General features: G+C 35.1%; 1 protein-coding gene and 1 pseudogene across 2 annotated transcripts in view; one reads left to right on the top strand and one right to left on the bottom strand.

The window, feature by feature from the left end:
• Positions 1-25,541, top strand: part of ADK (adenosine kinase) — a 576,611-nt gene that overhangs the window by 405,773 nt on the left and 145,297 nt on the right. The window lies entirely within an intron of this gene.
• On the bottom strand, positions 24,841-25,124 carry LOC123821100 (annotated as a pseudogene).

Genomic DNA, 25,541 nt, shown 5'->3' with positions numbered 1-25,541 from the left:
GCTTCAGTTTGTTGGGAGTTTTTTGATTACTACTTTAATTTTACTAGGTGTAATCTGTCTATTCTGATTATTTGCTTCTTCCTGATTTATTTTTGGGGAGATTGTATGTTTCTAGGAATTTACCTGTTTCATTTGCATTGTCCAGTTTGTTGGCATATAGTTCATAATATTTTCTTACAATTCTTTGTATTTCTCTGGCATCAGTTTTTATTGCTCCTCTTTCATTTTTGATATTATTTATTTGGGTCCTTTCTCTTTGTTCTTGATTAGTGTGGTTAAAAGTTGTCTATCTTGTTTATCTTTTCAGAGAACCAGGTCTTGGATTCATTACTCTTTTGTATCATTTTTTAAGACTATTTTACTTATTTCCACTCTGATCTTTTTTTTATTACCTTCCTGCTATTCACTTTAGGCTTTGTTGTTCTTTTTCAAGTTCCTTTAATTGTAAAGTTATATTATTTACTTGAATTTTTCCTGTTCTTTTTTTTTTTTTTGTATAAGCCTGTATTGCTATGAATTTCCCTCTTTTGATTGCTTTTCCTGTGTCCCACAGATTTTGGATTGTGTTCTTATTTTCATTTGTTTCAAGGTATCTTTTAGATTTTTTTCTTGATCTCATTGTTAATTCATTCACTGTTTAATAACATGTTGCATAGCCATAGCCAGATTCTGGGGAAAATGGCTACAAATGGAATTTTTTGCATTGGCCCTTTGGTGGGTTCTCTGCGTCTCAGCCATCTCTCCCTGGTAGACAGAAATCCCACTGCTTTTCACAGCCTCGTGTTGTCTGGGTCCCTTTCCCAGCTGTGGTGCTGTAGGCTGGGGAGCCCAGCTTGGGGGTAGGCCCCACACTTCTCAGGGGGTAGCCCCCAGCCACTGAAACATCCCACTGACACTTCAGCTGCCACTTGTGGGAGCCCAGTGAGCTTTCTTGAGTCTCTGCACTCCCTGTCAGCCATGTTGTGGTGAAGTGGTTTATTCTGCCTGTCTGTAGCTATAACACTTCTCTCCAGCTAGTGTCCAGTTGGTTATTCAGGATGGTTTCTCTACAATTTAGCTTTAATTCCAATTTGATCTTAGGAAGAGGTTTATGCAGCTTCTACTTACTCTGCCATCTTGGCACAATGCCAGGTTTTTTCTTATAGGTTAAAAGCAACTTTAAAAAACAAAGATTCCTTTTGTCACATATTCTAATATTGAGTAACACTAAGCAATTTTATTATAAATCAGCAAAGTTCTTGTTCTGAATTCTAAAATAATGTAATGCCTAGCATATTCATTTTAGATATTTTTTCATTGTTAGTGTTACAGTCTCAACTGTAGTATTTTTCAAGCTAGTTTTTCCCATCTCTTATCCTTACTGTTTCATTTCTTTGATTTGCTTAAGGTAAAGGACATTGTTCTCTAAAGAATATTGGAAAATATTTCATGGGGCACATCCTGAAACAAAATAGAACTGTCCACAGGAATTTCATGGCTGTATTAATGTGCTAAAAACAAATTATTAAATTATATAATTTACTTTTTTCTTTTAATGGGGTAAAAAATACAACATAAAATTTACCATTCTTAGGTGTACAATCCATTGGTGTTAACTACACTCATGATGTCGTGCACTCATCACCATGATTTATTTTCAGAAAGTTTTCGTCATCCCAAACAGAAGCACTATACACATTGAACAATAACTCCCCGTCTCCCCCACCCCACCATGTCCCCGATAACCACTATTTTATCATGTCTCTATGAATTTGCCTATTGTAGATACCTTGTATAAGCAGTGTCATACAATAATTGTCTGTTTGTATCTAGCTTATTTCACTTAAACATAATGTTTTCAAGTTTCATGCATGTTGTAGCATGTATCATAATTTCACCCTTGTTTATCCACCTTTTGGCTTTAGTGAATAATGCTGCTATGAACACCAGTATACAAGTATTGTTTGAGTCCCTGCCTTCAGGACTTTTGGATAAATACCTAGAAGTGGAATTGTTGCCGGCATTGGTGTTATTGAGCTTCCCAAGATAGAAATTGAGACTAAACCCCAGAGATATTTCCAGACAGATGTTATTAAGCTTATGCTCTAGCATAAGGGAGGCAGCACAGAGGAAAGGAAGATCCTTTGAACTTGCTCCAGGGCTGGCTCTGCTTGGCTGCTTTTGTAAAGTGGAGACAGTGTGGGCTTGCACAGAAAGGTGGGCTTTTTGAAAAGGTGGACTTGTGCCAAAAGGTGGGCTTGGTAAGTGGAATTTTCCATGTCAGGCAGGGTAGGGTTGCTTCTTCCTTCTATAAAGTTGTGTGGTAAATGTCTCCTCACTTGAGCTATGGGGGCAAGATGTGGCATTGCTCATTATGATAGCCATCCTAATAGGAGTGAAGTAGCATCTCATTTTGATTTTGATCTGTGTGGTTTACTTTTAACTAAGCTGTAGAAATGCATAGATACAAATTTACATGCTGCCTCAATTAAAATTCTTGGTAACTTGTTACATTGCATTTTGTACTTTTAAATTGCAAATCTGAATTTATTGGTTGGCTTGTTAAGGTTGTTTTGAAACCACTTTACTATATAAATTATTTAGATGTTGTATTATATTTTTAATTTGTTTCTGACATTTTGTAAGTTTAAAACATTTCCCTTCAGTGACAACCATTTGTTAGTTAGTCTCACATGCAATCAGCGTAGTACAGGACATTCTACATGCAGGTAATTACATCCATTGAGGTCTGCTAATGCAAGCTGCTGTGCATTCATTACCTAGCAATACATGACTAAAGAACTTGATTTTTCATGTTTTTACTTTTATCAATTTTTTTAATGATGTAATCTTGCAAATGGTTCTTGCAAATAGTTCTTAAGAGTAATGCCTTTCAAGGCTCCATGATCACTAGATATTTAACCTGCCAGGATTAAGTACACTCAACTTTGCCTCAGGATGCTTAACTCTCAACTGAGGTCAATTATCTCATGATGGTAACTACTTTGTCAAGAGTTACCACTTAATTCCACAGTGAAACATCACATCACCAGTATAATGCACTTTAAGATAATTTAAGTAATAAGCTACAGCTTGAAAATTAGGCAGACGAATTTAGTTTAATTATTTTATACAGGTTAAGAAAGATATGTTTTGGATAAGACTCCCCCTCATAGATCTAGTATTTTGAATCTCACAGATGATTTCTGTTTCTAAAGCTTACATGTTGCTCTGTTTCATCAGTCCTTTTGCTGGCAGTGTTCCTACATTGTACATCTTCTTTCAGGGAAATCCATTTTAAACCTACTGACCCTACAGAGATTAAGTATATTAAAAATATCTAGTACATACTAGGAAAATTGAAATACTGTTTCCTTCTTGAGTGATGTTTTAACTTTTTAAAAATATCTACTTTAGCCCTGACTGGGTTTCTCAGTTGGTTGGAGCATCGTCCTGTGCACCAGAGGGTTGTGGATTCGATCCCCAGTACATGCAGGAGGCAACAGATCAATGTTTCTCTCACATTGATGTTTCTGTCTCTCAGATCAAAAAATGTATATGTGTATTTTATCAATGAATTACAAAAGAGTGAAAAAAGTCTGCAGTTTGTGGCAGTTGTTTTTGTTGTTGAGTAGCTCTTCGATCATATTAGAACAGAGATAAATGGTCAGAAACAGGAATGCTACTTGACACATCAGGACATTTTGAAAGAAACATAAAATTGACTTTAGGTATTTGAATCTGTGTTTTCTAAACCTGAGTAATGGCTGTGTCTCCTTGTAAGTAAACCGTAATCATCTTTTTACCAAACCAGATAAAATAGGTTAGCTTTTTCTTCTTTTACATGTTTTTCTGGGAGGAGAGAGACTTTATTGATATTTGTTGTTTACACTGTTAAATCCATTTTAATCTTTCTAATAGCCATTGATTCCTTTTAAAAAGACAACATAAAAATTAATAACCTGAAAATAGCTTCTAACTTTAAATAATCTTTAATAAACTCTTCTCTGAAGTTTCTGCATATCTGTAAAATGGAAGTTACGTGCTGTTTCAATGTGAACATCTGTGTACATCTTTAAATTATATGTACCCAATAAGAATAAGTGCTATATATGCCTGTATCTTCAATTCAGCTATTCTATCTTTAATTGGAAGACTTTCTGTTCTTTGTAAAGATATTATTTTTAATTTTTAGAAACACTTTTTTCTCAAGTCTGTGCACACTTTATCCTCTGTCCATAAAGTGTTCAGCCATGTAACCTGAAAAATAGCAACATTTATGAAGAAGATACAAGAAATGTTGTACATAGGATAATAACACCTCAGTCTCCTTCAAAGTAGGCACTTCGGGACCTCACACGGTTCTCCCAGTTACCATCAGCTGCCCCGTTTTCCTGAAGTCATTGGTGGTCTGAAATCTCCCTTCAAAGATGATTTTAGTTTTGGGAAAAGTCAGAAGTCACAGGGCGTCAAACCTGGGCTGTAGGGGAGCTGAGTCCTTTGGGTGATTTGATGTTTCGCAAAATAGCTATGTATGAGAAATGATATATGAGCAGGCACATTGTCATGATGAAGTTGCCAATCACCAGTTGCCCATAGCTGCACCTTACTGAATCATCCGAATAGTTTTTGCAGAGGAATGTTCAAGCTTATTGCGAATTTTGGTGGAGATTCATTGCTCTACTCACTGAGTCATTTTGAATGTGATGGCCACACAGTGCACATGTTCATTCAACAGGCGTCCACTGCCCCCACTGACTAGTACAGTGAAGTCGTCATTGTTCACACATGCACATTCCAGTCCATTCTCTTTGGCTGCCAGGTTACATTGATGTTGGGCAAACCATTCTCATTATATTAACAATGGTTGGACATTTTCTGGACAGACCTCATATTCTTTTTTTAAAATTTTTACATCTTTTTGTCAAATCTAATTCTTTAAGATGCATGATTTCCATCTTCAGAGAGGTAGGATCTTTCACCAGATCCATATTCTGACAGTAGAAGAGATGGTCTTTCCTTTCATTTTATCAAGATGTTCCCACCATGAATGTGGGGAATCAGCTCTGTCTAAAACAATAATTCCACTTTTTAAGTATACAAAAGTATCTTGTTTCTTTCAAGGAAAAATGGAAGTCATCTTCCTGATACTTTTCATATAGACATTCCATTTTCTTTTTATTTGCTGTAAGTGGTAAGAGGAGCCTATGATACAGACAGAAATCTAAGATCAGGCAATGATAGTAGAAAGAGACTGTTCTAGAGATGATACATAACCCCTTCAAAAGAAATAAAATAAAAAACTTGTGGTACTCTCACAAATTTTTTACATATTTGTATTTTCTGCTGAGGATAATGAAATTTCATTTTCAGCAGGGCTATGGCATCATAAGATTGCTGCTTAGATCCTGCATTCAACTTTGTCCTTAGGATCTTTCTGACACACTGTACTGGTCTGAAAAAAAGAAAAAGAGATTCACTGTAGCACAAGGGAGGCTTCTAAAGTCAATGCAGTGTTGTAAAGATGTATCCTGGGAAGGATTCAGAAAGAGCCAAAGGCTATTTAACTGTATGCTTTTCATCTCTCCTCCTTTCTACTTAACTCTCTCCTTTCCTTCTGATCCTCACCACTGTACCCTTCCTCTCTTACTCCCTTCATCTCCCTCCCCTTACACTATGTTGCCTCTCTAAAGATGATACTTTTTAAAAAAAGATTTATTTATTTTTATTTTTAGAGAAGGAAGGGAGGGAGAAAGAGAGAGAAACATCAATGTGTGGTTGCTGGGGGCCGTCACCTGCAACCCAGACATGTGCCCTGGCTGGGAATGGAACCTGCGATACTTTGGTTCACAGCCCATGCTCAACCCATTGAGCTACGCCAGCCAGGGCATAAGATGATACATTTTTAAATCATCCCCAAACTACCATTCTTGATTGGTAGAAAGCCCTGTAAATTAAAATGGTTTAAATTGCTAGGGAGATAATCCCATTTTATGCAGTAATGCCTTTTCATGTATTCAGTATTTCAATTAATCTTTTTATTTATTTGATTGCTTCAGTTACTGTGCTACAAATATGTGACTATTTGAGTATAATTTGTCTGGTAATGAGTTAATATTTAAAATTCTTATTTAATGTACTTAAAAATGTTCATATTATTGAAATTATTTAATGAAATTGACATCCTTTTATATAAAAACTGCATTTAAATGACTGGAAGGAGCACTGGATATTTAGAATATCTGTTTTTGGCTCAGCTCTGATTTTTTTCTGTGTCTGTCATCTTTGACATTAGGAGGATAATTGGCAAAATTTATATAGGTCTGTAGATTAGTTGGTAGTATTTATCATTAGTAATTATTGACTTTGATGATTCTATAATAGTCACATAAAATGCTTACATTTGGAAAATACTTAATGTCCTTTTCCTGATCCAGATCCAATGCTGGATCCTACAATGCATTTAGTTATCATGTTTCCTTGGTCTCTTTAATCTGGAACAATTCCTCAGTTTTCCTGTGTCTTTTATAATCACATTTGAAAAGTTAGTATTTTGTAGAATGTCCTTCAAAGTAGAATTGACTGATATTTCCTCATAATCGGTGCTGTGTTGGCAGGAATACTTATGAATGCTGTTGTATATTTTTTCATATATCAAGATTTCAATTTACTGGGGATATTATTAACTGTAATCCATGGGTTGAGATGTTGACCCACTTCACACACTTTAAAGTTACTATTTTGCCTTTGTGATTTAATTAGTAAGTATCCTGTGCTGAAGTACAAGAGAATGTAAATAATTTGTTCTCTTACAATATTTTTTTACCCACTTTTAGCATCTATTGGTTCTTACCTCCAATAATTATTGTGGTATTTGCCAAAAGCAACTTTTCTATTCCCATCATTTTTCTGTATTTATTTATTGAAATTCTTTGTGAGGAAGAGCTGCCCCTACCTCACATTCCTTTATTTCTTTCAGCATAAATTAGCAGTAAAATGTTTATCTTCTTATATTCCCTTCTTTGTAACATGAAATGTAGCACACTGTAGGTACTCTTTGCACTTTAGCTTCTTTTTTTCCATGTTAAATATGTCTTAGAAATCATTCCATAAAAGCTCATACATATCTTCTTCATTTTTTATACTCCATTATACTCCATTGTGTGAGTGTATCACAGTTTATTCAGTCATCAGTCTCTTATATGGGCATTTAAATTATTTCCATTATTTTGCAGTTAAAAAATCTTTTAATGAATAATCTTGTATACTCGTATTTTTATGTCAGAGGTATTTCTCCAGGGTAAATTTCTACAAGTGGATTGTTGAGTCTCAGGATAGGTGCATATGTAGTTTTATTAGATATTGGCAAATTCCTCTTCAAAAGAGTTATAACTCATTTCATTTCCAACAGCAGTATATATGGATACCTGTTTCTAATGGGATTATTTCAGTGATTGCTTATCAACAGTTTATAAGTCATTGGCATCCAATAAAATTCATTAGAATGGTAAATTTCTAGCCTTATTTCAAAAACATAATTTCTGTAAGAATTAAACTGAATTAAGACTGTAACAACAATGTAAAATTAAAATTAACCTGTAGTTAAGTAAAATTTGAATGTTCTGTTCACTACTGACATAACATCTTTTCCTTCATAAAATAGAAAGTTGTTCATTACATGGGCTATTAGGTTGACTCTTCAATTTAAAATTTATAAATTTATAACTTTTGGAACAATATGAAGAAATCCTCTGCAGATCATGAATGGGGCAAAACTGAAAAATACTCCGCCCTAACATTTGTGTAGTTTAAAAATGCACATAATGTTTTCTCTGTCCTCTAAGCACTAGCAGTAGGTGACAACATGTGCAATGTATGTTTGTATACTTTGCTTTTCCTTCCTTGATTATTACTTTCCCTGTAGTTTTGTTTGCACAGCAACTGAGTGGACTGCAGTTCATTTCTGACAGTTACTACCTGGAGTTAGCACCAGACTCCACAAGTTCAAGGACTCAATTTTCCATAACACTTCCCCTGCTTCAGACTTCACATGAACTTTGGGGGCGCCCAAGCCACCTATGCTTTTAACCAGCTTGGCTACCAGTTCAGGGACTTCCACAGTCCTTCCAGGCTTGATAATTCACCTAAATGACTCATAAAACTCAAGAAAACACTATACTTAACAACTACAGTTTTATTATGAAGGATACAGCTTAGGAACAGTCAAATAAAGAGAGTATAGGGACACATCTGGAAGGATTCTGGATGGAGAGTTTCCATGCCTTGTCCCCTGAGAGTCATGGCCTGTTACCCTCCTAGCACATCAGTGTATTCACATAATAAGAAGCTCTAGTAAGCTTTGGTGTTGAGAGATTTTATAGCAGTTTTATTACATAGATGTGGCTGATTAAGTCATTGGTTATATGATTAAACTCAATCCTCACCCCTTTCATCTTTGGAGGTTGGGCTAACCCCATAGTCAATCCCTAGAGTCTCTCTAGGAGCCCACAATGAGTCATTTTATTAGCATTAGAAAGGCACTCATTTCACTCAGGAAATACAAGGGTTTTTTGTTGCTGTTGTTGTTTTAAATATAGTTGGTATATCATATTAGTTTCATGTGCACAACATAGTGATTCAAAGCTCTGTGCCAGTAACCCAGGATGAACAATAGATATATTCTTTATTATATCACATTAAGAGTATAATGAGTAGGTTGTTATTAATACATAAAGCTTTATAATTAGAGTGCAGTCATGTAATCTAATCAATAAAAATGAGAGAGTACAAATACCCAAAATTTAGAATGGAAACTGAGAAATTGTAAGAAAGCTTATTTCAAGACCACAGCTTGATTTCTAGAGATGTGTTTTATTGCAAGGTTACTTATTATTTGTAGTCCTGTCCAATGGGCAGAACTAGGAAATATATGTGTGATACATGCACACACATACACACATAAGTGTATATGTGTAGACCTACATACACATAGACATCTGTATGTATATTTAATTTTTTAACCTTACCCATGAATTTATGTGGTTATAACCAGTTCAACTTTAGGGGTGTGGAGTTTTAACCTAACCTCTCATATAATATATTTTCCTTCCCTTTCTCTCACACTAAGATGCTGGTTTGTTAGGACACAGGGTATGATAGAATTAAAAGTCCACATATTTGCTCTAGTTTATGCCATAGAACATACACAATAGTCTCACAAATAATATTCTTAATAGTATTCCTCCCATTATGATTACTGCAAACAGTTTTAATTTTTTTTCGCTCATCTATATTTTCTCATTTGAAAAAAGATGTATTACATTTTTAGCGTATATAGTCATTATGTATGTTATTCTCTCCCTGTTTGCTCTCATTTATCCTTAGTTCTATAAGAAACTATATATTTAATTACTGCCAACAATTCTATGTTGATGTTTCTTTTGTTATTTTGATTTCCTGAGACTTAGAGTGATCTCCTCAGGACACCCTCATGGGAACAATATTCCTTGAGTTCTCTCATGTTGTTAGCCGTCTGTAGCCTTTATACTTGAAACTAAGTTTGTCTGGATATAAAATTCTTACCTTGTATTTTCTTTCTTGTTTGTTTTAAAATATGCTTCATTTTCTGCCATGTCAAAAAAAACTCTAACTTTCTTTCCCTCATAAGTCACTTGTTCATTGTGCCTTTTTGCACAAACAGATGTTTTCTTTAAAATGATTTGGTTCAGGAAAGTTTTCTTGAAATATAGTTGTAGATAGTCTGTTTTCTTGCTTTGGTTTTCTCTTTTCAGGCACTCTTTTTATCCACATGCTGAAACTTTGCCTGGCTTCAGTATTGGTTTCTTCTACTCAAAAACTTTTATGTCTTCATATATTTTTGTTTTTACATTTTTTACCTTATATTTCTCTTAAGACAAAAATTGTTATATTTAATTCTCTGTTCCTTCTAGATTACTCTTCATTTTTGAGAAACAAAAACATATTTTTAATACTTTCCTAAGTTCTCTTACTTTTTTCTGATTTTTTTGCGCACCCTAACATGTTTTGTTTCATGTCTTATGCCATTTTATTAATGCCTTTTAGCTTGGTTGAAAATACATTTCAATTTGCATCTGTATTGTGATCAATCTTTCTTACATTCAGTCATTGTATGTAGAGATTTCATTCTATTCTGTTCAGTCACCTCTGTTGCACCTATATACCACCACCTATGTAAGTCTTGGGCAGGGGGTGGGGCCAGGCGGGGGGGACTTCAACCTGAATCTGTAAACTCTCTAAACCTAACTACCATGGGAAATAAAGGCAGTGGAGTATGTTAAATAACATCACAATGTGCATTCAACAAAATCTACACAAACACATTCCGTAGGACAAATAACTCAGTTTTTTAAACCAAAATTTTAAAATAGAGAGAGTTAGTTCATAGATTAAGAGAGACCCAGAGAATATATTATCTAATGACAAAGTATAGACTTTACCTGGGTCCTGTTACCAATTTGACGCAAACCATTTAGTGTAAGGGGTCAAAATGAAGCAAACTGTTTATAAAAACAAACTTATAAGGTAGTAGGGAAGGTGTAAACAGTGATTGAATTATGTGTTGCTATTAGGAAAATGCTGTTAAATTTTTTGGGGTGGATAGTGGTTTTCTGGTTGTTTTTTTAATTATTTTTATCTTTTAGACATTAAAAATTCACTATATATATTTTTTTAAATTCAGAGAACACCTCACTGACAAAGTGGAGTATGAGCAGAGCAGAGAAGATATGGAGGACCTATGGCTGAGGGAGGAGCACTCCAGGCCATTTTAGATGGGCAGAAAGTGAACTTCAGTGAAACTAGTATGGCTAGTAAAGGAGATTAGTAGGAGATGAGTTCCTGGGGCACTAGATTATTCAAGGTCTTGGAGGCCATTTTAAGGACTTTATCCTTGACCTTTAATTAAAAGGAGGGAATTGGGTATGATTTTAAACAAGGGAGTAGAAATGTAATTTACCTTTTACAGTGATTACTCTGGCTGCTACATTTATTCATTAAACAAATTATTTTTTCACTTACTATTTTTGCTGGACACTATACTGAGTTCTGGGAATACAAAACACAAAAATACCTGCCTTGATGAAATTGATGCTTTAATAAGAAAGAGTATGCTGTAAAGGAGGCAAAGGCAGAACTAGAGACTCATCGTTAGGTGATGGCAATAATCTAAGGAGAAGATGATAGTGGTTTAGATAGACCAAGAAAATAGTGGCAGAAGTAGTGAGAAGTATTTGTTTTAATTCTGGATATATTTTAAAGATAGAACCAATACAATTTTCGAATTAGTTGAACATGAGACTGAAAGAAAGGAAAGTCAAGGATAACTACATCTTCTTGTTAAAATAGCATATGAGATTATTGTTTGTGCCCAGAATTTTCACATTACTTCCAGTCGTCACCTTTTCAGAGTTAGGAGAGTATCACGGAGTATGGCATCTGAAGCTTACTCATCTGCATTGCTCTTGATTTCAACTATGGATAGTAGATTTCCAAATTTTTATCATTTCCATTCAGCCTCTTAAGAGTTAATGATATAGAGGCATATTGATGTTTTGTCTGTATGCCATTGGAGGTGTGCTCTGGTTTTTAGAGTCATGGGACCTCTGATCTGTTAGCCAATTCAGCTGTGTGCAATGGCAAGTCCATTTAATTTCTCTAGCCCTTAATTTTCTCATCTGAAAAATGATAATAGGCATATTTTGTTTTTGTCAGTATTATATAAAATCTGTGAATATGATTTCAGAAACACAAAGCCTATATAAAAAAAACAAGACTGTTGTAATTACTCCAATTTTTATTTACTTTTTATCATAATACAAAGTAAATAAAATAGAATCTATATGATCTTTAGCACAATATAAGCGTAAAAAAATAAATATTCTTCACAATTTTGGTAATACCCAAATTGTGTGCTTTGGTAATCAGTATAAAAACAGAATTGTTGAGTGATAGATTTTTTTTTTTATATAATTTTTTTAAAGATTTTATTTATTTATTTTTAGAGAGGGAAAGGAGGGAGAGGGGGAGAGAGAGAGAGAGAGAGAGAGAGAGAGAGACAGAGACAGAGAGACATCAGTGTGTGGTTGCTGGGGGTTCTGGCCTGCAACCCAGGAATGTACCCTGGCTGGGAATCGAACCTGGGACACTTTGGTTCCCAGCCCGTGCTCAATCCACTGAGCTATGCCAGCCAGGGCTGAGTGATAGATTTTTAAAAGAATAGAACTGAAAGTTTATTTTATCTTTTTCCTTTTAGCTTGAGGTACTGTCTTGGAGATTTAAAGTCTTTTAATTTGACAGTTTAATTATAGTACATATATTCTGTGTCAGGCACTGTGCTCTGCACTAGGCATTCTAAAATCATTAAGAATGTTAACTCTGGACTATTATACATTCCACTACTTATCACAGCCTCCTTCCTCTCAGAGTTTTCCAAAATAGGAATCTCTAATGTGTTTTTACACATGGAATTCGGTCCAGAGTAGGTGTCCCAGCTAATGTGAATCATTTTAAGGGCTTCAATTTTGTTATAATTCTATACTGATTTAACAAGCCCAGAGACTCTGGTTCCCAACGAAAGCATTTCTCAGCCCCCACTTCCTCTCTGGTTTCAATACATGGTGCCGAGAAGGAAGACTAAGGGACTGGGACTTGAGCTACCTTTTATCAAATTTTGCTGTTTAAGAAACATAAGAGTTAAATCTATCAACTTTTTCTATATTCAAGAGATGATTGGCTCCTTTTATTTTTAATTCCTTATCTTTGTAAGGTTTTTCTAATGTTTATTCAGAAATCTGACTGCTTATAGAATTTGTTATTTTCAAGGCCAAATATATGTGGCATTCTCATTACTGTTGATTTATTATTGAACTGCTATTCCTTTTGAGCTTAATGAATAATTTATTTTGAAAAGTAATATATATTTTCAGTAATTGACCTGAATAAAACTATTAAACATGAAGATATTTGTGAATTGAGTAGAAATTAATAGTAATTTACTCAAATTAAGATAAAATTTTTGTAAATTGTTCTGCTATGAACATCGGGGTGCAAAGGTTCTTTTGGATTGGTGTTTTAGTGTTCTTCAGGTATATAGTCCCAGCAGTGGAATTGCAGGGTCAAAAGGCAGATCCATTTTTAGTTTTCTGAGGAAGTTCCATACTGCTTTCCATAGTGGTTGTACCAGTCTGCAATCCCACCAACAGTGCACTAGGGTCCCCTTTTTTCCACAACCTCTCCAATACTTGTTGTTTGTTGCTTTGTTTATGATGGCCATTCTGACTGGTATGAAGTGGTATCTCATTGTGGTTTTAATTTGCATCTCTCTGATAGCTAGCGATATTGAACATTGTTTCATGTGTCTTTGGATCTTCTGTATGTTTGGATCTTCTGCATGGGAGAAGAGTCTGTTCAAGTCCTTACTGGAAGCAACCTAGATGCCCATCAGTAAATGAATGGATCAAAAAACTGTGGTCCATTTACACAATGGAATTCTATGCAGCAGAAAGAAAGAAGGAGCTCCTACCCTTTGTAACAGCCCGGATGGAGCTGGAAAGCATTATGCTAAGCGAAACAAGCCAGGCAGTGAAAGACAAATACCATATGATCTCACCTTTAACAGGAACCTAAACAGCAAAACAAAGAAACAAGCAAAATATAACCAAAGACACTGAAATAGAGGACAGACTGACAGTGACCAGAGGGGGAGAGAAGAGGGAATTTCAGGGGAGAATGGGAAGGGTTTACAGGAACAAATTTAATGGACACATGGACAAAAACTAGGGGGAGGGTGGTAATGGGAGGGAAGTGGGGAGGGTTGGGTGGGTGGGCTGGAATGGGAGTAAAAGGGAGAAAACTGTACTTGAACAATGATTAAAATAAAATTTAAAAAAGATATAGTTTTTAATTTGATAAATAGAATTCTTTCATTATAGCATCAAACCAACTTTGGTTGATAATTTGTAGAAAATTAATTTCTTACAACATGATGGAATACACATTTTCTGTCTCTCAGCATGGTATTAATCCAGAAGTGACCTCTTAAGTTCCTACCTCTTCCTACCTTCAAAAGAAGGATATTCTGAATTCAGAATTTTGTTTACTCCATTATAATTAAACTTCGCATTTATTATGGTGAAGTCAGACTTTATATTTACTATTATATGAAAGTCAGGAATATACTGCAAGGAATACTACAAAATAAAATAGCAGAACTTTTTCTTGTAGTTGAGGGTGTTTAAACAACCACAAAATGGATGAAAAAAATAGAAATCTACCGAGCAGTATTACCAAAACTAAAGGGTATTTAGTGCTATTTTTCAAATAACAAATGAAAATATATGGAATATATGGAATTCTTCCACAATGCAAGTGGAAGAATTATGAAACTGGATTGCTTTTAAAAATGTGATTTAAAGAAAAATTTATTGTTCATGTCATTATAATTGTCCCAATTTTTCCCCCTTTGTCCCCCTCCACCCAGTCCCCCCCACTCCCCCAGGTAATCCCCACACCATTGTTGATGTCCATGGATCATGCATATATGTTTATATAATATGTTAATTAGTGTGTGGCAAGTGCATGGGAAGAGGTTGGCCTTTTCTAGAAATATTTGTTATTTCTTTTTTAAGTATATTTTATTGATTATACTATTACAGTTGTCCCATTTTTTTCTCTCCTGTATTGCACCCTGCACCACCCTACCTCTAGCATTTCCCTCACTCTTAGTTCATGTCCATGGGTTGTACATATAAGTTCTTTGGCTTCTCCACTTCCTATGCTGTTCTTAACCTCCCCCTGTCTTTTCATGCCTACCAATTGTGCTTCTTATACCCTGTATGTTTTTCCCCCATTCTTCCACCACCCCCTCCCCGCTGGAATACCCGCTGTGGTACCCAGAATTATCCAATCAGATACAAACTTCCTATGCTATGTGACCAGTAAGATGCAACTCTATATATGCCCTATGTATGTGTTGTTAAAGACAGGGCATTCATATCAGATGGCTATTGTATTGGCTGTTGTCAGTTTTTTATTTGACAATCTAAAGAAAAAGAGATCAGTGCCCCCAACTAAATAGTCAATTATTACATGTTTTTTTTAATTGCTGACACTACTACAGATGTCCCATTTTCCCATGCTCTGCCTCCCCCCACCCAATATTACCCCCTCCCTTGGCCTTTACCACATTATTGTCTATATCCATGGGCTATGCATATATGTCCTTGGGCTAATTTCTTCAAGTCCCCCCAGCCCCCACCTCTCTGGGATATGTCAGTCTGTTCCATATATCCATGCTTCTGGTTTTATTTTATCCATTTATATTGTTCATTAGACTCTGATATGAGTGAGATCATATGGTATTTGTCATTCTTGGACTGGCTTATTTTGCTTAGCATAATATTCTCCAGGTCTATCCATGCTGTTGCAAAGGGTAAGAGCTTCTTCTTGTTTACAGCCACTTAGTATTCCATTGTGTGAATGTACCACATCTTTTTTATCCACTCATTTACTTATGGGTATTTGGACTATTTCCAGATCTTGGCTATGATGCATGTTTTAAAAATTCTTGCAGCACATCATTTGAAAATTGCTGATCTAATTTATTATATTTTCTAATGATCATTTAATAAAATGTTAAAAATAATTTATTTTGGAGGTTTATAAGATCTTTATAAATGTGGGACATTAAAATAGATAATTTGACGAATTCTGAGTTGTAGATGATATATTTCCAAGTACCTTTAAGTGATTTTTAAAAATTTTCCAGCTATAATAATACTGTATTTTGCCATGTATAATGCACATTTTTTTATCCAAATCTTTTAGGGAAAAATAAGGATATACATTATACATGGGTATAATGATTACATACCATTGGTAAAATAATGTGTAGTGTGCAAAAAATGTGGGTGCACATTATACAGGGCAAAATACAGCAATGCATGCTCATTGTAGAGAATGAAAAACTTGTAAAGAAAAAATTAAAATCAGCATTTATTATATCATCCAACATTACTCCAAAATATTTTGTTTTCTTGTAATGTTTTTTTCTGTACTTGTTTTTAAACTTTTATTTTTAAATGATTTCCAACTTGTAGAAGAGTTGTAACAACAGTACAATTAAATCTCTCCCCTATTCTTTGAGATCTCTCTCTCTATGTCTCTCTCTCCTCCTCCTTCCACATATCATATCAAATTTTTCTAGTTCTCTCAAGAATGTTCTTTCTAGCAATTTTGTTTTCCTACTTAAGTATCTAGTCCAGGATCATACATTGCCTTTACTTGTATGTCTCTGGTTTCCTTTTGTGTGCAACAGTTACTTGATCTTTCTCTTTCATGACAGTGGCATTTTTAAAGAGTATAGCTGACTGTTCATTATATGCAGAGTTTTAACAAATTGAAATCATTCCCATTAATATAACTTTCTATCCTTTTTCCCACTTACTATTATATTTTCAGCATTTTCCAGTGTCATTAGTTGGTCTTTCGATTATCATTTTGGGTGACTATACAAGATCATTTATTTTCATTAGTCTTCTGTTATTGAACATTTTTACTCTTTCTCATTTTTCCAATATTATGATTACATTTGGGAAAAACATCTTTGTAAATAAATCTTCATTTTAATTTTAATTTCTGAATCCATATATCCAGTATTTGTTAAGTGCTTACAACATGGAGCAACATACAAAAATCCTACTGAAGACAGTAATTAAATGTTAATTTCTGTGATGCTGAATATAATTAGAATGGAAATTTGGAAAAGGGGGAAATTACCAGATAATGAAGTTAAAAGTTAGCAAGTACAAATACATTCATTTCAGTTTGAATTTTAGACAGGACATGTAGTATTGGATGGACATACACTAAAAAATTATTCATTGTATATCTGAAATTCAGGTTTAATTGGGCATCTTGTATTTTTTCTGGCAGTCTTACCAGAGGATTGAGTGTTCAAGACAACTTCATGATAGAGATGATGAAAGGGAGTAAAGAAGATGTTTTACCCAGAAGGAGTGGCTTGAGAATGCCAGTGAAGCAAGAGTGAGGGTAGTTTGTGTGAAGTATGTTCTGTGAGGATAAAGCCTTTGTGTCTTATTTGCTGCCGTATCCCCAACCCCTTAAACAGTGCCTGTGGACTATAAGCACTCAATAATTATATTCTGAATAAATAAATGAGTTTACCCTATGAATAAAACCAGGCCTTTTGGAATAATGTTACCTGTTACAACTAAGTAAATAAATATCAAATTTCCATGAGCCTGGAAAACCTGGCAGATTTGGACGTCCTGCTTTCCTATATTCATTTATTTCATAATAATTCATTAAGTGTCTACTATGTATCAGATGTTGAGAATGCTTTGGTGAAAAACAACAGATATGGTCTCTCATGGATTTTAGAATCTAGAGGGAGTGACAGACATTATTTAATTAAGGCACTTATTAATTTGTTATTACAAACAGGTAAATATTGTGAGGGGAAAGCCTTCATTCTGAAATCGTATAAAATGAGGGTATAATCTTAAAAAGCAAACTACATGGAGAATGGGGTTTTGTGTCTTAAGGGAGAGATCCAATTTCTTCTACGAAGTCTGCATTCATGCACCGGTTTTCCCCCTGAGTTTGTAGAACACTCATTGGGCTATCACACTTGCTTCTTCATTACATTGTTGTTGTTTTTTTTTTAATGTGGGTGATTAAGTTTATATACTAGATTATATATTCTTTCAGAGAGCGGAGATTAGGGTAGGTAAAAAGGTGTTTAAATTTACTTTTCTCTCCTGTAGTTTCATTGATACAATAGGCATAAATAATTTATTTGTTGACTCATTGAAATAATGGGTTTTGATAGCTGTATATATTCCATGTACATATAAGAGAGTATTTCTGGATTCTTTGAACATTTTGAAGAAGTTTATGATGTGTAGTTGTCATTCTAAGTTTATATACCTTGAGTGGTCAAGGATTAATGTCTAGTGATTTGCAGTCAGGGAGCTTTGATGACCATTGTGACGTATTAACTTCAGTCAAAAAGTTGCTTTTGAATCTGCCTTAAGTCTATGGCCATACCACCCTGAACGCACCCAGTCTCATCTGAATCTGCCTTCAATGTACATATATTGAAAATCTGACTACTTCTTACCACCTCACTGCCTTCCTTCTAGTTCATGATTCCATTACTACTTACCTGGATTATTGCAATAGCCTCATGATTGCTTTTCACCCTGGTATTCCCTCCTTGCAGCAACAATGGGACGATATCACTGTGTGTGTGGGGGGGGGGGGGGGTTGTGGTTAATCTTTATTGTATTTTTTCCACTACCATTTAGTCCCCTTATACTCTCCTTCCCCCAGCAATCACCACACTGTTGTCCATGTCCATGAGTCATTTTTCCTTTTTGCTCAATCCCTCCACCTCCTCACCTCCACTCTCCCCCCCACATTAGCCATCATCTCGTTCTCCATCTGTGAGTCTGTCCCCATTTTCCTTGTTAGTTCAGTTTCTTCATTAGATTCCATATATGAGAGAAATCATATGGTATTTGTCTTTCCCTGACTGGCTTATTTCACTTAGCATAATTTTCTCCAGGTCCATCCATACTGTTGCAAAGGGTATATCTTCTTTTTTACAGCCAAGTAGTACTCCATTGTGTAAATTTCCCATACTTGTTTTATCCACTTACCTACTGATGGACACTTGGGCTACTTCCATATCTTGGCAATGATAAATAACACTGTAGTGAACAAAGGGGTGCTTATGGTCTTTCAAATTAGTGTTTTGGATTCCTTCAGATATATTCCCAGAAGTGGGATCACTGGGTCAAAAGACATACCCATTTTTAATTTTCTGAGGTAGCTCCATACTGCTTTCCACAGTGACTGCACCAGTCTCCTTTCCCACCAACAGTGCAAAAGTGTTCCCCGTTCTCCACATCCTCTCCAACACTTGTTTGTTGTTTTATTGATGCTAGCCATTCTGACCAGTGTGAGATGACATTTCATTGTGGTTTTAATTTGCATTTCTCTGATGATTAGTGACATTGAGCATCTTTTCATATGTCTATTGGCCATCTGTATGTCCTCTCTGGATAAATGTCTGTTCAGGTCCTTGGCCCATTTTTTAATTGGGTTGTTTGGTTTTTCAGTATAGAGTTTTATAAGTTTTTTAAAATTTTGGATATTAACCCCTTAACAGTTGTATTGGTAAATGTATTCTCCCATTCTGTGGATTGTCTTTTTATTTTGTTGATGATTTCCTTTGCTGTGCAAAATCTTTTTAGTTTGATGTAGTCCCATTTGTTTATTTTTTCTTTCATTTCCCTTGCCTGGGCAGATATACCCAATAAAATATTGCTATGAACAATGTTCAAGATTTTGCTGCCTATGTTTTCTTCTACAATTTTTATGGCTTCAGGTCTAACATTTAAATATTTGATCCTCTTTGCATTTATTCTTCTGTGTGGTGTGGCAGGGTGGTCTAGTTTAATTTTTCTGTGTTTATCTGTCCAATTTTCCCAACACCATTTATTGAATGGACTATCTTGAGCACATTGTATGTGCTTGATTTCTATGTTGAGTATTAAGTGATTGTAAAGATGTGGGTTTATTCCTGGGCTCTGTATTCTATTCCATTGATCTATGTGTCTGTTTTTATGCCAGTACCATGCTGTTTTGACTACTGTGGACTTATAATATAGTTTGATATTAGGTAGCATGATTCCTTATTGGAGATTCTTTAAACGGTGGTGGTAACATTACTGGATATGTGCTTTGATAGTTACACTGTCTCTATTAGATTGGAATAGGGGCATAATAAATGTGGGTTGACTTGGTGTAACAGGCAATAGAGAGTCAGGATAGTTTAGCAATCGGTGCTTAAAGACTTTTTATTTTCTTAGTAGCTAAATAATATAAGCCTAGCAATATGAGTATTTTAAGTTTATATCATTTTGCTTATTAATATCCATTTAAATCTTACTATATAATATGCCATATTCATATGCTATACTCTAATGTAATTGAACTACTTTTTAGGTAAACCTTTTACTATCTCACAACAATCTTACATAATAAGAGTAATTAAGACTCTGGGACTGATTTAAGGATAAGTTAATACACAAAGGATGAAGTTCAGAAATCGACCCATGTATAGTCACCTAACTTGCAACAAAGGTGCCACTGGCAAAGAGAAAGAAGGGAGTGGTGCTGGGGTCAGTTGGATCCTCATATGGAAAAAAAAATAACTTTCATCCCCACCTTACACCATACACAAAATGTCAGTTCTATAATACATAGAACATCAGTATAATACATCAGTATATAAATATATGCAACAATAAAGCTTCTAAAAGAACTCATAAGAAAATATCATCATGGTCTTGATTAGGCAAAAATTTCATATCAAGGACACAAAATGCTAACAATAAAGAAAAAATAAATAGGACTTGGCAAAATTAAGAAATATTTTTCACCAAATGACATCATCAGGCAAATGAAAAGACAAGCAAGCAAAATATAACCAGAGACAGTGAAATTAAGAACAAACTAACAGTAACCACTGTTTTCTTAGTAGCTAACTATAGGGAGGGGATAATGGGAGGGAATGGGAAAGGGTTTTCAGGAACATGTATAAAGGACACATGGATAAAACCAAAGGGGGGTAGGATTAAGGGCAGGGAATGAGGATGGCTGGGGTTGGGGGGAGGGGTGGGGGTGAAATGGAAACAACTGTACTTGAACAACAATAAAAGAAAAAAATTTTTTTAAAGACAAGATACACAGTAGGCTTTAAAATTATGAGAAGTTCAGCAGGGAAGATTAGTGGAAGGAAATATGGTTGTGCATAATTTTTTCTGTACTATAACAAATATAAATTATACATATCCATTTTTAAAAGAAAAATAAATCCTGTTCTGTTTTTAGGAAAAGTGAGAAAATGGAGTTTAACTTAATACTACTTTATATATATTTATATATGACATACAGATTGTGAAAAAATTGTCTGAACAAATTGACTAAACATCCTCTCTGAAAAAAGGGTGACTCTTTTGCCTTACTGCATATGCTTTTACATTGAATAATGGGTGATTAAGACAAACATGATTTCCCTTTGTAGTTTCTTGTACTCTATCCTCTTACTCTTTCTTGTAGTAAAATGGGAACTGTGTTGTTCAGACCATGGGAGGGTAATGGTACATCAGTGTACTCTCTTTTTCTTTTCTCTTATCCTTTTACTTTTGTCTTTGATTATTAAATATTTAATATATTTCAACAAATAAATAAATATTTCTTATATATCACAAAGTGGTTACCTCTGCTTCCCTCCTCATTTGAGTATTTAAAGCTCTTGCCAATACCCTGCAGAGCTAATACCTGTTCTGACTTTTGTATTTTCATTTCCATGTATGTATGTGTGTATGTACATATATGTGTGTGTGTATACATATGTATTTCTTGCATATGTACATATATACATCTATATACAATATACTGTTTGCCTCTCCTTTAGCTTTATAGGTATGGTATAACATGGTATGTAGTCATCTTGGGTTTTGTCCTTTTCATTTAATATTGCTGTATGCAGTTGAAGCTTATTAATTACATTATAATATATAATATTCTGTTGTTGAAATTTTTTGTCTCTTTTTCTTTGCCCTCTTCCCCATCCTTTGATTCCCACCTGTAGCAGAAGTTAAATCAGGAAAATCATCAGTGGCTTCACATTTACAGCACACTTAACAGAGTTGAAATTATGCTTTGGAAATATAGACACCACTGAAATCCCTTCTATTTCTACAAGTATAGGAACCATACAGGGGTAGGAAAAAGTAGGTTAAATTACCAGCCATCATTACCTGAACGATAAATCATAAGTAAGGGTACAAAATAATAATAAGACAAATAATGCATATAAATAACACAATAATTAATAAATAATAATATAAGAATAAATTGTGTTTCACATACTCACACCTGTAAACCTACTTTTGCCAACTCCTGTATGATTTGCATTCTTATAGTGAGGTAAGAATTATATAGTCACAATGACAGCTGCTGTGTAGAAAGTTTTAGCACACTGGAAAGAAATCCATTTTGGAAACACTCTTGGTATCTGAAGATCAGCACGCTCCACATGGTGCCACTAAGCCAATGAGTTTGACAAAAGTATTTCAATTGCTGAAACAGCACAAAGTATGAATTAGCCTTTTGTACACAAATTTATTCTCCAGCTTAATTTCTGTATGAATAGTTGTATGTATAAAGTATATTGGTTGTAAATATAACCTGCTTTATTTAACATGTAATTTTTCCTACAAGTTCCAATAAAATGATACTGTTTCCTAAGTTAGTTATTATAATAAATTAGTTTCCCAGGTCAAAGTTAATAGCAAGTTACAAGATACAATACAACTGGGTCAAGACAGAAGCATAGGTAAGCACAGCTCACCTCCTCACATAACAACAGTAAAAATGACAACTAAATTATGAAACAACTATCACCAAGAACCATGAGGAAAAAAAGCTGTGTAGAAGTCCAACAATCAAGGAACTAAAGAAGTCACATTCATTCAGATGGGTAGGAAGAGCAGAGGTGCAGAAACATGGAACAGGCTGGTCCCATACCCACATATGGTACATAAAAATCTGAAGGGATATCTCAGAAGTGAGGGATCTCAGCCCCACACTAGACCACACAGCCCAGGGTTCCAGTGCCAGGAAGATAAGTTCCTATAACTTCTGGCTGTAGAGACCAATGGGGGTTGTGGTAGTGGAAGAAACTGCAAGATTCTTAAGTATCTCTACTTAAAAGGCCCACAGTGGACTTAGGGCTTACTCAGACTCACTCTCTTTGGGCTTCACTAGAGGGCAGTGGCTTGAACAGCACAGTGGCACACAGGGAGACTGAAGTGTCTGGCATTAGGGTGATTGCCAGGGGAAACCTTCCTCCCAGACCAAACTTCAGAGGCCAGACAGCAGCCTTTGTTCCTTTTTTGAGCCCTCTCCCACACAGAGCCAGAGGGCTATGGCACCATATTTGAGACTCATTCAACCTGGATAACAGGGGTTGCCCCACCCTGGCAATTACCTAAGGTTCTGCCCAATCCAACTTACAGTGTTCTGCTAAGACAGGGAGTCAAAGCAGCTCTATCTGATACATAGAAACAAACACAGAGAGGCTGACAAAAGGAGGAGACAAAGAAATATGGCCCAAATGAAAGAACAGAACAAAAGTCCAGAAAAAGATCTAAACAAAATGGACATAGGCAATCTATCAGACACAGAGGTCAAAACACTGGTTATAAGGATGCTCAAGGTACTCATTGGATACTTCAACAGCATAAAAAAGACCCAGGCAGAAATGAAAGTTTTACACTAAGTGAAATTTTTAAAAAAAAAGTGTACAGGGAATCAACAGTGCAGTGGATGAAGCCAAGAATCAAATAAATGATTTGGAAAATAAGGACCAAAAAAAAAACCCTTTCAATCAGAACAGCAGGAAAAGAATTTTTAAAAATGAGGTTAGGGTAAGGAGCCTCTGGTACAACTTTAAATGTACCAACATTTGAATCATAGGGGTGTCAGAAGGCGAAGAGGAAGAGCAGGAAGTTGAAAACTTATTTGATAAAATAATGAAAGAAAATGTCCCTAATTTGGTGAAGGAAATAGACATACAAGTCCAGGAAGCACAGAAGTCCCAAACAAGTTGTATCCAAAGAGGAACACAACAAGACACATCATAACTAAAATGCCAATGGTTAAAGATAAAGAGAGAATCAGAAAAGTAGTCACCTACAACGGAGTTCCCATAAGACTCTCATCTGATTTCTCAAAGGAAACTTTGCAAGCAAGAAGGGACTGGTAAGAAGTATTCAAAGTGATGAAGAGCAAGAGTTACAACCTAGATTACTCTGTCCAGCAAAGCCATCATTTAGAATGGAAGGGCAGATAAATGCTTTGCAGACAAGTTAAAGGTAAAGTAATTAATCATCACCAAACCATTATTATATGAAATGTTAAAGGGACTTATTTAAGAAAAAGAAGATCAAAACTATGAACATTAAAATGGCAATAAATCCACAACTATCAATAATTGAATATAAAAAACAAACTAAGCAGAACAGAAAACTAAGCAGAACAGAAAAAGAATATATGAAAATCATTTGGATGATTACTAGTTGGGAAGGGCAAGGGCAAGAATGGGGGAAAAGGAGTAGTGATTAAGAAGTACAAATTGGGAGGTACAGAACAGGCAGGGGGATCTAAAGAACAGTATAGGAAATGGAGAAGCCAAAGAATGTATATGTATGACCCATAGACATGAACTAAATGGGGGATTGCTGGAGGGAATGAGGGGTGCTGGGTAGAGAGGAACAAAGGCATAAATCAGGACAACTGTAATAACATAATAAAATATATTTTAAAAGATATGTTAAAACTTAGAACATTGTTATTCACTTTAAATAATACCTATAATTCTGATTTTTTAGTGGACCATTTTGATATGAATATATATTATACTGAAGCAGTATTTTGTATCCCACAGAATATGGTTTACTATAAAAGAACCCCCATGTATTTATTATATAAAAACATAATTTTGGGTACATGCAGATGTAGCTTATTTTATATGTAAACATAATGTTATAGTCATTGTGGTAAGCCATTTTATTAATGTGACCACAGACTTAAGATAATATGAAATTTGGTGTAGATTTTAACTTCTAAAAATTGTTTTAAGGGCTTTCCCTTTAAAATTTAACTCATTCAACGCAACATTTTTTGTTACATAAATTAACCCATTTATGATAGGCTAGCAGTGTCTCAAATTGTGGAGCATCTTCTCATCTTCAGTTCCTTCAGTCTTCTGATGGCAGACTTTACTGTGATGGCGGAAGTGGTGCTGTAGGTCCAGGCGCTGCCAGCGACTGTTGCCGTGCAGGAACCACAGTGCCAGGTTCCCACAGCTTGCTTCTTCATCTTGGTTTTGCCACAGAAGGAGCATATGTACTTGGCATGCTGGCTGATCTCAATTTTCTTCACCGTTTTCTACCATAGCGAGTGCCGTATTTACCTATGATTTTGACCTTCTTGGTGCATTTAGCCATTTCACAACAAAGTAGGTTGGAACCAAAGAGTTAAACTCAATTTTTTTCAAGTCATTTATGTCACATCCCACTAGCTGTCCCATAAGTTAGAATCATGTATCAAAAGGGGTTGGGTGAGGAAAGAATTGTCAATTGTTAGGATTTCTATTTTTTTAAGTATCTTTTATTGATTACGCTAATACAGTTGCCTCAGTTTTCCTCCTTTATCCGCCTCCACCTGGTACCCTACTTCCCTCCAGCAATTACTGCCCTTAGTTCATGTCCATGGTCATACAAATAAGTTCTTTGGCTTCTCCATTTCCTATACTATTCTTAACCACCCCCCCGCCCGCCCCGTCTACTTTGTTCCTACTGTTTATGCTTCTTAATCCCTGTACCTTTTTCCCCATTCTCCCTCCACCCTCTCCCTGCTGATAA

This window comes from Phyllostomus hastatus, unplaced genomic scaffold (assembly GCF_019186645.2).
Source record: "Phyllostomus hastatus isolate PE091 unplaced genomic scaffold, TTU_PhHast_1.1 phas_contig_38, whole genome shotgun sequence".
Taxonomy (NCBI): domain Eukaryota; kingdom Metazoa; phylum Chordata; class Mammalia; order Chiroptera; family Phyllostomidae; genus Phyllostomus; species Phyllostomus hastatus.
Note: the sequence above shows the minus strand (reverse complement) of the source record. Positions and strands in the feature narration are given on the sequence as shown.